Source organism: Suncus etruscus, chromosome 5 (assembly GCF_024139225.1).
Source record: "Suncus etruscus isolate mSunEtr1 chromosome 5, mSunEtr1.pri.cur, whole genome shotgun sequence".
NCBI lineage: Eukaryota > Metazoa > Chordata > Mammalia > Eulipotyphla > Soricidae > Suncus > Suncus etruscus.
In genome coordinates, this window is record NC_064852.1 from 11,175,536 (window position 1) to 11,191,730 (window position 16,195).

Consider the following 16,195-nt stretch of genomic DNA (forward strand, 5'->3'; position numbering starts at 1 on the left):
GGGCCGACCCTACAGGCAAGTACGGAAGCCGGGAGAGGCGTGCGGGTTTCGCGGCCTACCTGTCACTCTTCCTCCCTGCTGGTCTCCCTCTCTCTCGGGGTTCCTGCGAGCTCCGCCGCTTCCCCCCACGGCTCGGCCTCCTCGGCTGGTCTGACATCGGCGTGGGCCTCCAGGGCGCCTCCGCACTCAGCCCCCGGTAAGTCCCTCCCGCCCAGGGATGTGGACTCACCGCGCTGGGGCCTCCAGGGCCCAAGACTGTTGGTATCCCCAATAGCCCCACTTACCTTGGGGTGGGCCTCTACATTGGGGTGGTCCTTTCCATGCATACCCCCCCCCTCTCCTCTATCCATCATTCACCTGCTGCAACGTCTGGACTCCAGATCTCTCCTGTCACCCTGGGGTCACCTGCCCAAGAAGAGTTTCTCTAGGCTCAAGATCAATTTAATTTAATTTAATTTTTATTTGGGGGGGGGGTTGGGGCCACACCCTGCAGCGCTCAGGGGTGACTCCTGGCTTCTGCGCTTAGAAATCACTCCTGGCAGGCTTTTGGGGTGAGGTGGGGGAATTTTATGGGGTGTTGGGGATCAAAACTGGGTCTGTCCCAGGTCAGCTGCATCTGCATGCAAGGCAAGTGCATGCAAACCAAATCCAAACTCCTCTGGATCTACTTCATTTTATTTTATTTTATTAAGTTTTGGGGGCTTTTAACCCATTCTCCTCCCTTATGCCGAGAGGTTCACAAGGATCCGGTACACGTCCAACCCGCTTGGGGCAGCTTGCTAGGCAAGCGCCTTGCCGCTGGGCTAGGGCTCCGGCCCCTACTTCGTTTTATTTTTGAATTTTTGTCTTGGCCTCCCACGAGGCAATGCTAAGCGGTTACTCTTGGCTCTATTACGTTCAGGCATCACTCTTGATGTGTGATCAGGGGACCACAGGAGATGCTTGGGATTGAACCCGGGCCAGCCCCTTGCAAGCAAGGCAGGCATCCTATTTGCTCCATCTGACTCCACAGATCTTAATAATGTCTGGGTGATGTTCCTGAGTGGCTACATCCTTTGCTGCGACCTTTTTTCCTTATTATCTCGCCAACCCCATTATGCACTGGGGCGTTTGCGGGAATGTGGAGGTAGGGGTTTGGATTTCCTCTCTCTCCCTTTTTTGTTGGAGGGCTCTTATGCCATTGGGGTAGCACACATAATAGCTGCCACTTTAATCATTGGCAAATCCAAAGTTGGGCGGTGACTTTGAATGCGTTCATGATATGTACAATAGTCACCTATGCTATGTCCACGTTCATTCTTGAGTTCGTATGCCTTTTTCCAGCTTCTCTGTTGGCCAAACTCCTTTGGCACTATGTTGAAAATTAACTGACATATAAGTGAGATTTGTTTCTGAGTGTGATTTTAATGGAACCTCTCTACTTGTTGCAGTGAACTCTTATGTCTCATACTAACACCATCATTTTAATTACTGAATATTTGTAATTTTGAAGTTATGAGTCCTCCAATTTTCCTCTTTTTACACGTTTTGTTTGGTTGAGGGGGAGCCCCGCTGGTAGGGGCGTTTACTTTGCAAGTGTCCAAAGTGGGTTTGATCCTCAGCATCCCATATGGTTCCCCTAAGCACCACCCAAAGTAATTCCTGAGTGCAGAGCCAGGAGTAAGCCCTGAGCACAACTGAGTGTGCCTCCAAATAAACAAGTTTGGGGAGAAGGAACTCACCAGGCAGTGCTTACAGATCCTGCTTTGTGCTCAGAATTTGGTCCTGATGATGCTTGGGATCCTGCTGTGAGAGAAAATCATAAGTATCAGACACATGTAAGGTACTTGCCTTTCACTGTACTGTTTTGCAGGCTCAATGGTTTTATTGTTGTTGTTATTGTTGTTCTTTTTTTTTGTGGCTCATTTGATGCTCTTTGCTATGACAAATGAATTTAAAGTTCAAGTTTTTAAGATACAAACTAAGTTTGATGGAGTTTGTGTTGAGTCTGTAGATCATTTGGGTAATAATGACATCTTACAAGTTATACTCCCTTTTTTTTTTGTGTTTTTTTTTGGGGGGTCATACCCGGCAGTGCTCAGGGTTTTTCCCTGGCTCCGTGCTCAGAAATTGCTCCTGGCAGGCACGGGGGATCATATGGGATGCCGGGATTCGAACCGATGACCTTCTGCATGAAAAATTAAAAAAAATATTTTATTGGGGCCAGAGAGACAGCAGGGAGGTGGGGCATTTGCCTTGCATGTAGAAGGATGGTGGTTTGAATCTCGGCATCCCATGTGGTCCCCTGAGCCTGCCAGGAGCGATTTCTGAGCATGGAGCCAGGAGTACTCATGGAGCCTGAGCACTGCCGGATGACCCAAAAAAACAAAAAAATTTTTTATTGAGACCATTGTGAATTACATGTCCTTCATAATTGGATTTCAGATATACAGTGACAGTGAATTAGGGCCGTTCCCACCACCAGTGTTGACCTCCCTCCACCAAAGTTCCCGGCATGCATACCTCCATCCTTAGACCTCTGGCCTGCCAGTGTAACAGGCCCATTTTAAGGTTTGTTTTTTTTTTTTTTTTTTTTTTTTTGGTTTTTGGGCCACACCCGGCGATGCTCAGGGGTTACTCCTGGCTGTCTGCTCAGAAATAGCTCCTGGCAGGCACGGGGACCATATGGGACACCGGGATTCGAACCAACCACCTTTGGTCCTGGATCGGCTGCTTGCAAGGCAAACACCGCTGTGCTATCTCTCCGGGCCCCCATTTTAAGTTTTGATTGTTATAGTTTGGGTCTCTTGATTCTATTGTCATTGACTTTGGCTTGGGTATTTAGTTCTGACCTTTTTTTTTTTTTTTTACCAATGCACCCAACAAGTTTTCTTCCTATCCATGAATATGGAATGGCTTTCCTTGTATTTGGTTCTTTTATGTCTTTTTCCAATGTTCCGGTATTTCTTTTGGCTATGTTTTTTAGTGTTGCAAACAATTTCTGTATTGATACTATTTTATATGTGAATATGTGTTGATGTCCTTTCCAATATGTTTGTTCTTGGTGTGTAGAAATACACTAAACACAATAAATAGATGTATTTATATTTTTCCTTGCCCTTAGTATGTTCTCCCACCTTGTAGATTTCATTCATGTTGTCTCAAAATGCAAAGTTTTACCTTACAGAACAATAATATTTCATCCTGTATAGTATATATTATATATTATTTTACATATACACATTTTTCACTTATCTTTCTCTTCTAATTTGTTACTGTGCACTCTGGTTGTTCCCATATCATTCCACTTCTTTCTGGGCCATACCTGAGAGTATCAGGAACATTCTTGGGCCTCCTTGATGCAGAGCATATGCTTCCTCAATTGAACTGTCTCAGAATCCTGCTACCAGAGTTGACTATTAGCACTTCAGTGAACAAATGGTTTCCTGTTTCTTTTCTTTTCTTTTTTTTTTTTTGGTTTTTGGTTTTTGGGTCACACCCGGCAGTGCTCAGGGGTTATTCCTGGCTCCATGCTCTGAAATCGCTCCTGGCATGCTCAGGGGACCATATGGGACGCCAGGATTCAAACCAATGACCTTCTGCATGAAAGGCAAACGCCTTACCTCCATGCTATCCCTCCGGCCCCCAGATGAGTGTTTTTTTTTTGTTCTTCGGGTAAATTCCTAGGTTTACTGAACCATAGTACAATTAACTTTTTTTTTTTTTTATAGAGGATGAGCCAATTTATATTCCCACCAACTATGTGCAAGGGTTCCTTTTTCTCTTGTTTCTGGCCTTTTTTTGGATACATGCCATCTTCATTGGCATGAGATAGTCTATTTTCATCAGAATATGTCTCTTCAGCTCTTGTCCACATTGTTTTTGGGTGGGGTCATACTCAGCTTCCTGTCTCTGTTCAGAGTTAACTATACTCTCTTGGCTGGGGGAACAATGTGTGGTAACTGGGATTGAATTAGAGCTAGGAGTATGCTGAGGAACTGCATTAATTCCCATATACTATCTCATCAGCTCAATGATTGAGGGGGGTTGGGCCACACCCAGCGTGTCTTAGGAGTTACTCCTGGCTCTATGCTCAGAAATCGCTCTTGGTGGGCATGGGGGACCATATGGTATGCCTAGATTCGAACCACCATTGGTCCTGGGTCAGCCACTTGCAAGGCAAATGCCCTACCACTATCCTATCTCTCCGGTCCCTCCTCAACGATTTTTTTTTGTTTGTTTGTTTGTTTTTGGGCCACACCCGGCATTGCTCAGGGGTTACTCCTGGCTGTCTGCTCAGAAATAGCTCCTGGCAGGCAAGGGGAACCAAATGGGACACGGGGATTCCAACCAACCACCTTTGGTCCTGGATCGGCTGCTTGCAATCTCTCTTGCTATCTCTCTGGGCCCTCCTCAACGATTTTTTATTTTGGTTTGGGACTATACTTGTTGTGTCCAAGACCTATTTACTATTTACTCTTGAGTATGCACTCAAAAATCACTCTAGGTAGAATTGGTGGAGAATATGCAGTACCCAGATTGAACCTGGGTTGGCTGCATGCTACATAGTGTTTCATAAATTGTACTATCTCTTGGGCCTCCTCTTCCCTTTTTTTTTTGGGGGGGGGGAGGTTGCACGCTTAGGTATGCTTAGGGTTCACTCCTGGCTCTGCACTTAAGGATCATTCTTTGTAGGGCTCAGGGGACCAATGGGTTGTTAATGATCAAGCCTAATCACAAGGCAAGCACCTGTCTTGCTACACGTTCTCTCCAACTCCCTTTCTCATATTTTGGTGGGGGTTGTTTGGCTTTTTGTTGTTGAGTTTTATGATATATATTAATATATATAAAAGATATCTGACCATTATCGAAGGATATATGGTGTGTGAATTTTCTTCCTATTGAGTAGTATGTCTTTTTGTTTATTTTTAATTTATTTTTAATTCATTTAAACTGTGACTGTAGGGGCTGGAGCAATAGCGCAGCAATAAGGCGTTTGCAGCTGACCCAGGACGAAAGTGGGTTCGATCGCCTGGCGTCCCATATGGTCCCCCAAGCCAGGAACGATTTCTGAGCACATAGCCAGGAGTAACACCTGAGTGTCACTGGGTGTGGCCCAAAAACAAACAAAAAACAACAACAAACTGTGAATGCAAAATATGCTTAGTTTGTTGTATTCCCACTTTTTTACTTTTATTTTTGTTTGTTTGTTTTTGTTTTTGTTTTTGTTTGTGTCACACCCATCAGTGATCAGGGGTTATTCCTGTTTCTATGCTCAGAAATCACTCCTTGCAGGCTCAGAGGATCATATGGGATGATGGGATTCGAACCAATGTCCTTCTGCATGCAAGGCAAACACCTTACCTCCATGCTATCTCTCCGGTCCCTTTGATTTTTTGGGGGGAGTCACACCCAGCAGCGCTCAGGGGTTACTCCTGGCTCTATGCTCAGAAATCGCTATCTCAGGGGACCATATGGGATGCTGGGATTTGAACTGCTGTCCTTCTGCATGCAAGGCAAACACCTTACCTCCATGCTATCTCTCTGGTCCCTTTGATTTTTGGGGGGGAGTCACACCCAGCAGCGCTCAGGGCTTACTCCTGGTTCTACGCTCAGAAATCGCTATCTCAGGGGACCATATGGGATGCTGGGATTTGAACTGCTGTCCTTCTACATGCAAGGCAAATGCCCTTCCTCCATGCTAGCTTTCTGGCCCCCAACTTTTTTACTTTTGATTTTATTTCCTTTGCCTTTGGAATTGAATCCCCAAAAACCTTTTTTCCCCTTTTTTTTGGCTTTTTTTTGGGGGGGGGTGATCCACACCCAGCAGTACTCAGGGATTATTCCTGGTTCTACGCTCAGAAATTGCTTCTGACAGGCTTGGGGGACCATATAGGATGCCAGGATTCGAACCATAGTCGGTCCTGGATTGGCTGCATGCAGCCTCACCTCTATGCTATGTCTTTTTTTTTTTTTTTTTTTTTTTTTTGGTTTTTGGGCCACACCCGGTAACGCTCAGGGGTTACTTCTGGCTATGCGCTCAGAAGTTGCTCCTGGCTTGGGGGACCATATGGGACACCAGGGGATCGAACCGCGGTCCGTCCAAGGCTAGCGCAGGCAAGGCAGGCGCACCTTACCTTTAGCGCCACCGCCCGGCTCATATGCTATGTCTTTAACCCTCCCCCAAAGACATTCTTGAAGCCAATTTCATGTCATGTTTTGCCAGTTTTCTTAAGTTTATTTTATGGTTTCAACTTTAACATCTAATCTTTTCTTTATGTGAAGTTAACTTTTGTTTATGGTGTGAGATAGGCATCTATTCTTTTGCATGTGACTAGTTTTTACAGCACCATTTATTTTTATTGAAGTATCATAGCATGTAATAGCATTGAAATAATTGTTTTATACTTGCTGTGCTGCCTCATGCATTCCTCCCTCCACCTGTGTGTAGAGATTCCTTCATCAATACTATACCTTCCATGACCTCTCTCTGTTTCTTTGCCTTCTCAGTCCCCTGTTCTATTAATTCTGTCTACATCAGGGACTATTTAATCCTTTCCCTTTTTCCCCTTTTTCTTTTCTGTGCATATAAGCAAGGTCATCCTGTAATTGTCTTTTAGTCTGACTCAACTCATTTAGCATGATGCCCTCCAATTCCATCCATGCACCACTGATTGGAGACTTTGCTTTCTCCATTTTATACTGTTTGCTTCTTTGACATGGAGTAATCATTTCTATTTCTTTGATCACTGTGTCTATTTTATCCTTTGCTACAAAATTTTTTTTTGTGTGGTTTTTGGGTCACACCTGGCAGTGCTCAGGGGTTACTCCTGGCTTCATGCTCAGAAATTGCTCCTGGCAGGCACGGGGGGACCATATGGGACACTGGTATTCGAACTGATGACCTTCTGCATGAAAGGCAAATGCCTTACCTCCATGCTATCTCTCCGGCCTCCAGCTACAATTTTTTTTATTATAACTTGGTATAGTTTCAAGTTCAGAGCAAGGAGTCTTCATTGCCCTTTTTTTTTTTTTGGTGGTTTTTGGGTCACACCCGGCAGTGCTCAGGGGTTATTCCTGGCTCCAGGCTCAGAAATTGCTCCTGGCAGGCACAGGGGACCATATGGGGCATTGGGATTCGAACTGATGACCTCCTGCATGAAAGGCAAACGTCTTACCTCCATGCTGTCTCTCCGGCCCCTTCATTGTCCTTTTTATGGCTATAGTAGAAATTGAGTTTCCAACAGTGGAATTGGAAATTCACACCATTGAGTATGATAATGCTATTTTATCACAATAACCTTTTGTATGGTAAGACATATTCCTTTTACCGCCATTATGTTTAGAGTCCTTATCAATGGATGTTAAATTTTTTCAAATGCTTCTCTCTGCTTATTGATATGTCTGATTTATTATTTGTTTCTTTTATTTATAGTAATCATATTATACTAATTGATTTGCATTTATTGAATTATTTTATTAATGAATCATTTATCCATCCCTGGAATGAATCCCATTGGTCATGATGTTTAGTCTTTTGTTTTGTTTTTTGTTTTTGGATCACGCCCAGCTGTGCTGTAGGCTAATTGGTGGCTTTGTGCTTATGGATCACTTCTGGCGGGGATCAGGGGAACCTATGGGATACCATGGGTTAAACCCTGATCTGCTGCATGCAAAGCAAATGCCCTACTCTCTGTAAGGAATAGTATAATCCTTTTTAATGTATTGTTGAATTCAGTTTGTTAACATTTTTGAGGCTTTTCATATCTATGTTTACCAGAAATAGTAGTTTGTATTTTTGTTTGTTTGAAGTCCTTGTCTACTTTGTTATAGCAATTATGTTGATCTTACAGAAATTATTTGGGCCCGCAGAAATAGATTAGTGGATTCAATCTTCAGCACTGCTCCTGTAATGCTCCTGAGCACCACTGGGTATATGCCAAAACAAACCAAGAAAGTATTTAGATGAATTTCTTCTTCATCTTTCCTTCTACTTGCTTTGTGATTAGCTGCACGTTTTATGTTTTCTCTGTGCGCCCAGCCCCAGTTTTGGCTGCACCCAGTGATGCTCAGGGGCTATTTCTTGCTCTGCATTCAGGAATCTTTTCTAGCAGTATTTGGGGGCTATAGTGCCAGGGATCGAACCCAGAATGGCCATGTGCAAAGTAAGAAGTACTATCACTCGAGCCTCTTTTTATGTTTTTCTTTTATGGTATAAAATTAGAATATTGTTTACAGATCTTTTTTATGTAATTATTTAACATTTTAGTTTGTATATTAATATCATTATGTAGGCTTTCATTATTGTTCTGAGGTTATTTTTTCCCCCTCTTGACCAAGAGTCCTCAAGCATTTTAAACAGGGGCCAGTTCATTGTCCCTCAGACCATTCGAGGGCCAGACTATAGTTGCAAAATAAAAACTATGAACAATAGTGGCCCGGGGCCCATGCCCGTGGAATCCAAGAGTATGGCACACATTCCCCACATGCGCACTGTGGGTCCAGGACTAGTTGGTTGCTAAGTAGGACAGGCAGAGTCGGCAAAAACACTCAGCAGGCTGAATAAATGTCCTTAGCAGACCTCATTTGACCCACGGCCTATAGTTTGAGGACTCCCTTCTCATAATCATACCTAGACGTGCTCGGGTCCACACGTGGCTCTAAGCTCAGGGACCACTCCTAGTCAGGAGCCATACCTTGTGGGTTGGAAGTCAAACCATTGTGGCTATAACCACAATGCTTAAGGCAAGCACCTTAACCCATTTACCATCTTTCTTTTTCTTACCATTTAAAACTTTGGAGCTGAGATCAAACCCAAGGTGTCAAACACAAGAAGCATGCATTAGATCATGGTTATGTCTCTTTATTTTGTGGGGGTTGTCACAGTTGGCAGTACACAGGCATTACTCCTGGCTCTGGGCTCAGGGCTCACTTTTTGTGGGATTCAAGCACCCTTTTTGATGCCAAGGATCAAACCCAAGTCAGCCACATCCATTTCAAACACCCTATCCACTCCGCTATCACTCTAGTTCCCACTTACCCATTTTTAAGTGTTTTCTAGTTTCACTTTTGATTTCTTTATTGATCCATTAGTTATTTAATAGTAATTGCTTAATTTATTCATACTTGTGAATTTTCCAGTGTTTATTATTGATTGCTAACTTCATTCCATTGGAATTGGAGAAGAAACATCTTTTAAAATCTGTTATCACTTGTTTTGAAATATATTATTGGGTTTGTTCTGAAATAGTACATTTGAATGTGATATGTATTCTTCTATAGAGGATGTAAGAGTCCATATAGAAGGTTTAGTTGCTTTTTTGTAATTTTCTGTAGAGTGTCGGGCCTAAACCTGACAGTGCTTTGGGACTAGCCCAAGTTATTGTTCAGGGATCATTTCAGTGGTGCTTGGGGGACTATGCTGTACATGGTATTGAACCCAGGTCTCTACATGGAAAGCCTGTTATCCAACTTTTTGCGGTATCTCCCTGTTGTAATACTCAAGTCTATTTCTATACTTTATAATAATTATACTCATTATTGAAAATGGGTGCTGAACTGTGCTTTTATCGTAGAATCATTTATAGATGTGCACACTGTCCCCCAAAGAAGAGCATTCCTGGGACCAAAAGTGATAATACAATGAGTGGGTCACTTGCCTTGCCAGCACTTCATTTGGTCTCTTGAGCACTGCCAGAAGTGATCCCTGAATATAGTCGGGGATTGCTGGGTGTGACCCCATTCTTTCCCAAAATATAAAAATCCAAAAATAAAAACGTTTTTAGAGGGCCCGGAGAGATAGCACAGCGTTGTTTGCCTTGCAAGCAGCCGATCCAGGACTAAAGGTGGTTGGTTCGAATCCCGGTGTCCCATATGGTCCCCCGTGCCTGCCAGGAGCTATTTCTGAGCAGACAGCCAGGAGTAACCCCTGAGCACTGCCGGGTGTGACCCAAAAACTAAAAAAAAAAAAAAAAAAAAAAAAAAGTTTTTAGAAATCCTTTGTTAGCTGAAGTGGCCTAAGCAGAGAAGCAATTACCATGAGCATCTTTGGATATTTTCAAAGTCCTCATTTCCCTAAAACAACCTAGCAGATCTTGGTAAATGGCATAAAACTTAAAATAACTTGATTTGTGGGAATGATATGATAGCTACACCTTTCTCTAAAGTACTTCCAGGGAAAGGAATTTGGTAGTGACCCTTATGTGACCTTTGGTGAGTGAAGGAAAGTGGCTTCCATAATGGCTCACTGCAGAGACTAGCTGGAACCCAAGGCTGATCACTATTTTTATTGTTACCCTTTTGGTCTGAAAAGGGAAAATCCAGGCCAGGGGAGGTTGCTGAAGCACTTACTTTTCGTGTAGGAGGCCCCAATGTGATCACTGGGTGACAGGGTCTTCAGAACACGTGGGGAGCAGCTTACAAACACTGAGCTGGGAGTATTCACTTAGCACCTCGAAAAGGGCTAACCCCAGGCCCTTCCACCCCAAATCATTGTTCCTTTTCAGACTTTTTCAATCATTGAAAATGCCTTTAAAAAATTAGCTGTTTTTTTTTTTTTTTTTATTTAAAGCATATTTAACTTCCCAGAAGTGTCAAAGACTGGAGTTCACCATTAAAAGAATTACCTCAGCAGAGCCAATGGTGTTTGTTCAATTATTAATGATGGTTGGCACATCCAGTGCAGAGTTATCTAAGTTGAATGATGGCATCAGATAAAATTATGGATAGTATTCAAGCTTGTGTAATGTGGTGTCCATTATGATGCATAGTCAGTAAATGATTGAATATTCTCTTTTAGTAAGTGTCCTGAAAGTGGGTCTGAAATGATATTTGAGTGGGTAGGGCGCTTACTTTACACAGGGCTGGCCCCTGGCCCAGGTTCAATCCCCAGCATTCCCAAACCTGCCAGAAGTGATTCGTGAGCACAAAACAAGGAGTAATTCCTGAGAACTACTGTGGCCCAAAAATCAAACAAACAAAAGTATCTAAAAAGTAAAGGGATTAAGGACTTTGGCTTGTGTGTGTCTGACCCTGATTTGATTCTTGGTTTGATGTGATTCTTTTTTTTTTTTTTTTGGAGTCACACCCGGCAGCGCTCAGGAGTTACTCCTGGCTCCATGCTCAGAAATCGCTCCTGGCAGGCTCTGGGGACCATATGGGATGTCAAGATTCGAACCACCGACCTTCTGCATATAAGGCAAATGCCTTACCTCATGCTATCTCTCAGGCCCCTGATGTGACTCTTATCACATATGGAGTAAGCCCTGGATTTAAAAAATAAATAAATAAATAAATAACAGAATGCTATACCCACTTGGAAAGTAACAAAGATGACTAAACGGGGCTGAAGAGATAGTACAAGTTAGACATTGCCTTGCATGTAGCCGACCTGCATTTCATCCCCAGCATCAGTATAGTCCCCCGAAACTGCAAGAGTAATTAATTTCTAAACACAGAGCCTGAAGATTGTCAGGTATGGCCCAAAAACCCTTAAAAAAAATGAATTTTCAGGGAAGTGAGATGCGAAAGAAATATTAAGGAGAATTTACAGAAAAAAATCAAATCATATCTTTTTTTTTTTTTTGGTTTTTGGGCCACAGCCGGTGTTGCTCAGGGGTTACTCCTGGCTGTCTGCTCAGATATACCTCCTGGCAGGCACAGGGGACCATATGGGACACCGGGATTCGAACCAGCCACCTTTGGTCCTGGATTGGCTGCTTGCAAGGCAAACACCGCTGTGCTATCTCTCCGGGCCCATCAAATCATATCTTAAAGTTGTAAAGTTCTGTAACAAATTCACTACAGGTATTAAAATTTGGATTTCAGGTAGAGTTAGATCAATGAACTTAAAGATACATTTATTTTTTTCAAATATGTACACACTTATACATTTGTGAACATTTCACAAACTTCCTTAATTTTGCACAGTGGTATGATAATCTCTCGTTATATTTTAGTATATGAACTGTCAAATCTATCAGAAATATATTTATTTTTAGTTTCTTTTATCTCTTCTAGATCTATAGGAAATGCTGTTGGACCACACCCAGAAATGCTCAGGGTTTACTTTAGCTTTGTGTTCAGGGGTTATACCATTAGTGTTTGGGGGCCGTCTGATACCAGAAATCAAAATGGGTTGGTCATATGCAAGGTAAGTGCTCTACCCTTTGTAATATTTCTCTGGTCTTGTTTATTTCTTGAACCCTTCTGCGCTAATTCAAACTTTGAATTTACTCAGATCCCAAAGGGTTCTGTTTTATGATACATGCCTTCTGTACTACTGGATCTTCAAACATCTCAAATTTGATAGTGTACTTTAAATTCTCTAAGGACAACCTGATACATTTTCTTTATTATATTTATTTGGGGGAGCATTATTTTTTATTTGGGACGGGGATGAGAGTCACTGTGCTTAGTGCTTGTTACTGGCTCTGCTCTCAGGGATCATTCCTGAAATGGATCCAGGAACCAACCACATGCAGTGGTAGGGATTGACCCAGGTCAGCTGTTTGCAGTACAATCTCACATTTTCCTTATTTTAGCACTCTAGGATCTTCCTATTCTGTCTCAAACTTACAGTATTATTTTATCTCATACCAGCCCATATTCTTCTTTATGTACCCTCACCATATGTTCTAAAAGTATAACACTTAAGTACAATAAAAAGTTGAACATATTATAAACCAACATTCTCTTTTTAGTTTTTTTATTTCATTAAAGAACCATGTCTTACAAAGTTAGTGATAATTGAGTTTTAGGAATATAATATTTCAACATCATTCCTACCAGCAGTGCTCCCTCTCATACGCCATCATCCCTTACCCTCAACCTTCTCCTTCCCTACTTCCCTGCCTTCCACCTTGGCAGACACATTACAAAGTTTGGTGGTTGCAGTTTAAATCTTTTGGTTTCAGTGTTGTTAAGTCTGTATTTTGGATGTACCACTATACCACTATAGCTGTAGCACTCTTTACATCTAACCTCCAAAACCTGTTCTCCCATTACTTGCATTTCTCATCTTGTTCCTTTCTGCCTTGGTTTCTTTTCTTCTCCGACCTCCTTCCTATGCTCTGGGTTCAACGGTGATCCAGGTAGTCCCTTTTAATCATTATGTGTCTTCATCCAATTATTTTATATCTACAGATAAGTGAGATCATCCTGTTTATTCTTTCTCTTTCTTCTAGCTTACTTCGCTCAATATTCCAGTTCCATACAGGTTGCAGCAAATTGCATGATGTTTTCATTCCTTGCAGCTGCATAGTATCCCATTGTGTATATGTACCACATTCTCATAACCAATTCATCTGTCACTGGACACCTAAGTTGATTCCATATACTAGCTTTGTGCTAAGTGCAGCAATGAATAATGAATGGTGTGCATATGTTCTTTTGGATGAATGTTTTATGAATGGGGGTAGATCCCTAAGAATGGAATTGTTGGATCATATGTCAGCTCAAATCTGAGTTTACTAAGGATTCTCCATACTTTTTTCCACAGTGGGGGAAACAGGTAACGTCCCCACCAGCAGTGGATGAGAGTTCCTTTTCACCACAAGAACCAAGGTTATCTTTCTATGATTGGCTATTACTAGAACATACAATATTGGTACTGCCATATGGCATTTTATGTTATTTAAGTTGTTAAAATGAACTCCTAGGACCCCAACAAATTGCACATACTTCATATGCAGCTAACCCAGGTTTTGATTTCCAGTACTACATGATTGCCCAAACATCACTGGGCATTGCTATATCCTGAGAGATCCCTGAGCACTGCTGACTATGGCCTAGGGGATCCCTAGCACCAGTTCTCCAGGGCTTGAGAAGCATCCTTTGGCCCTTTGGCCAAGAATCCTCAAATAGGGTCCACAGGTCTCTTAAGCACTTCTTGGAATGCCCCTCCAAAAATAAAGCTAAAATGTATTTCCTGATAAAAGCTGTCATCACTGGTCAACAGTACTCTTGCTGGGGTGACAGTAGGATGTTTGCCTTAATAACAGACCTCAGGTTCAATCGTCAGCATCCCACATGGTTCCCTGAGCCCACCAATAGCAATTTTTGTGTATGTAATGAGTGCAGAGCCAGGAATAGCCCTTGAGCACTACTGACTGTGGCTAACAAATTAAGTAAATAAAACAAGACAAAAGGTACTATTGCTGTTGAAAGTGTATCTTTTCTTTTTCTTGTTTGTTTGTTTTTTGGTTTTTTGGGTCACACCCGGCAGTGCTCAGGGGTTATTCTTGGCTCTATGCTCAGAAATCGCTCCTGGCAGGCTCAGGGGACCATATGGGATGCCTGAATTCGAACCAATGACCTTCTGCATGAAAGGCAAACGCCTTACCTCCATGCTATCTCTCCAGCCCCGAAAGTGTATCTTTTCTTTTTTTTTTTCTTTTTTTGTTTTTTTTGGCCACACCCGCATTGCTCAGGGGGTTACTCCTGGCTATCTGCTCAGAAATAGTTCCTGGCAGGCAGGGGGGGGGGGGGGAGGGGGGGGGGACGGACCATATGGGACACCAGGATTCGAACCAACCACCTTTGGTCCTGGATTGGCTGCTTGCAAGGCAAACACCACCGTGCTATCCCTCCAGGCCCGAAAGTGTATCTTTTCAATGAAACATGAATCATTTACCATCACCTTGGATGGGAACTAGATCAGAATATATTACTTTAATGCACTAATCCTTGAGGTAATTTAAGCTTCCAGGAAATGCGAGGTCTTGGAATAAAGGTTTCCAGAATTATTTAGCTTACCTCCCTCTTTTTAGAAATAAAGATGACAGCTTCCCTGCTGGGAATCTGCTTTCTTTAAGTGAATGGATAGAAAGCATCTCCTGTATTGCAACCCCCCTCCCTACCCCCCCGTATTGCAATATGACTGCCATCCTTCTGAATCCTTACAGCGCCCCCTAGAGGGCGGTATAGCATTCCAGCTTTAGGAAACCCTGGTTAAGGTTCAAAACTAGTCTAGACCTCTTGAAGCAACCATTTAGACTGGAAAGTTGGAAATTGTGCTTTTCAAGTGACTTTTTAATGTCATTGTCTAATTTTTGTAAACACTAAATTTAACTACATATTAAATAAAAGTTTATCAAAATAGAATTACTAGTATGAATATGGCAGCTATAAAAATACTAAAATGAGGTAGATATAGTTAATTAAATAAAAATTACTAAACTTTGGGGCCGGAGAGGTAGCATGGAGGTAGGGCGTTTGCCTTTCATGCAGGAGGTCATCGGTTCGAATCCCGGCGCCCCATGTGGTCCCCTGTGCCTGCCAGGAGCAATTTCTGAGCCTGGAGCCAGGAATAACCCCTGAGCACTGCCAGGTGTGACCCAAAAACCAAAAAAAAAAAAAAAAAAAAAATTACTAAACTGTTTTGGAGAAAAAGATGAATGAGTATATGTCATGAAATTTTAACATTGTGGTGGCAATTTGTTTTTATTTTTATCATTTCTATCATTTCCATGGCATACTGCATTAATTCTGTAATAGTATGTCATTGGAATAACTTTGTTCAAATTTACATACATGCATATGGATGGATGTCTTGCATATCAATTAATATATAAAATATAGTTACTCAAATATCAACCTTTCTTTTTAGGGTTTCAGAATTTTAGGGGATTATACTTTCTATCCAAATGCTTTTAAATGGATGTGTATTATATTGTTGTATAAGGAGAGAAGCATCCAAGCCATTTTCCTTGCGGGAAAGAAGCCAAATCTATTGTACTGGACAACTAAGAAAGAGAACTGCAAGAGGGTGCAACTCCCCCCCCCCCTTATTTGGATGTAGTAGCCACAGGAAAACATTGTGGATGACTCATTTCACCAGGAAAAAGAGTTCATTATCATTTGGATCTAAAAAAGGGGAAGAGTAAGGAAGAGGTTACAGAATTAGAATTTTCTTAAGACTTAATTTTATAATCATTAAAGTACATAATAAACTCCAATTACCTAGTAAATTCATTTAGGATAGGGATTTCCAAGTTTTATTGTACTTTCATTGCCTTGTCATGTTTTAAATGAATTTTAAATAAAATTTCCCATCCCATGTTGAAGCAACTCTAAACCAGTCTATTCATTTTGCCTGCCCTTTGAGTTTCTCAAATACCTTAAAAGAAATGTTTCCTTGATTGGGGAGCTGGAAGCTTTTCATCCAAGACTGTATTCTTGAAATTTTAATTTTAATTTTCTCTAAGATGAGAAAAAT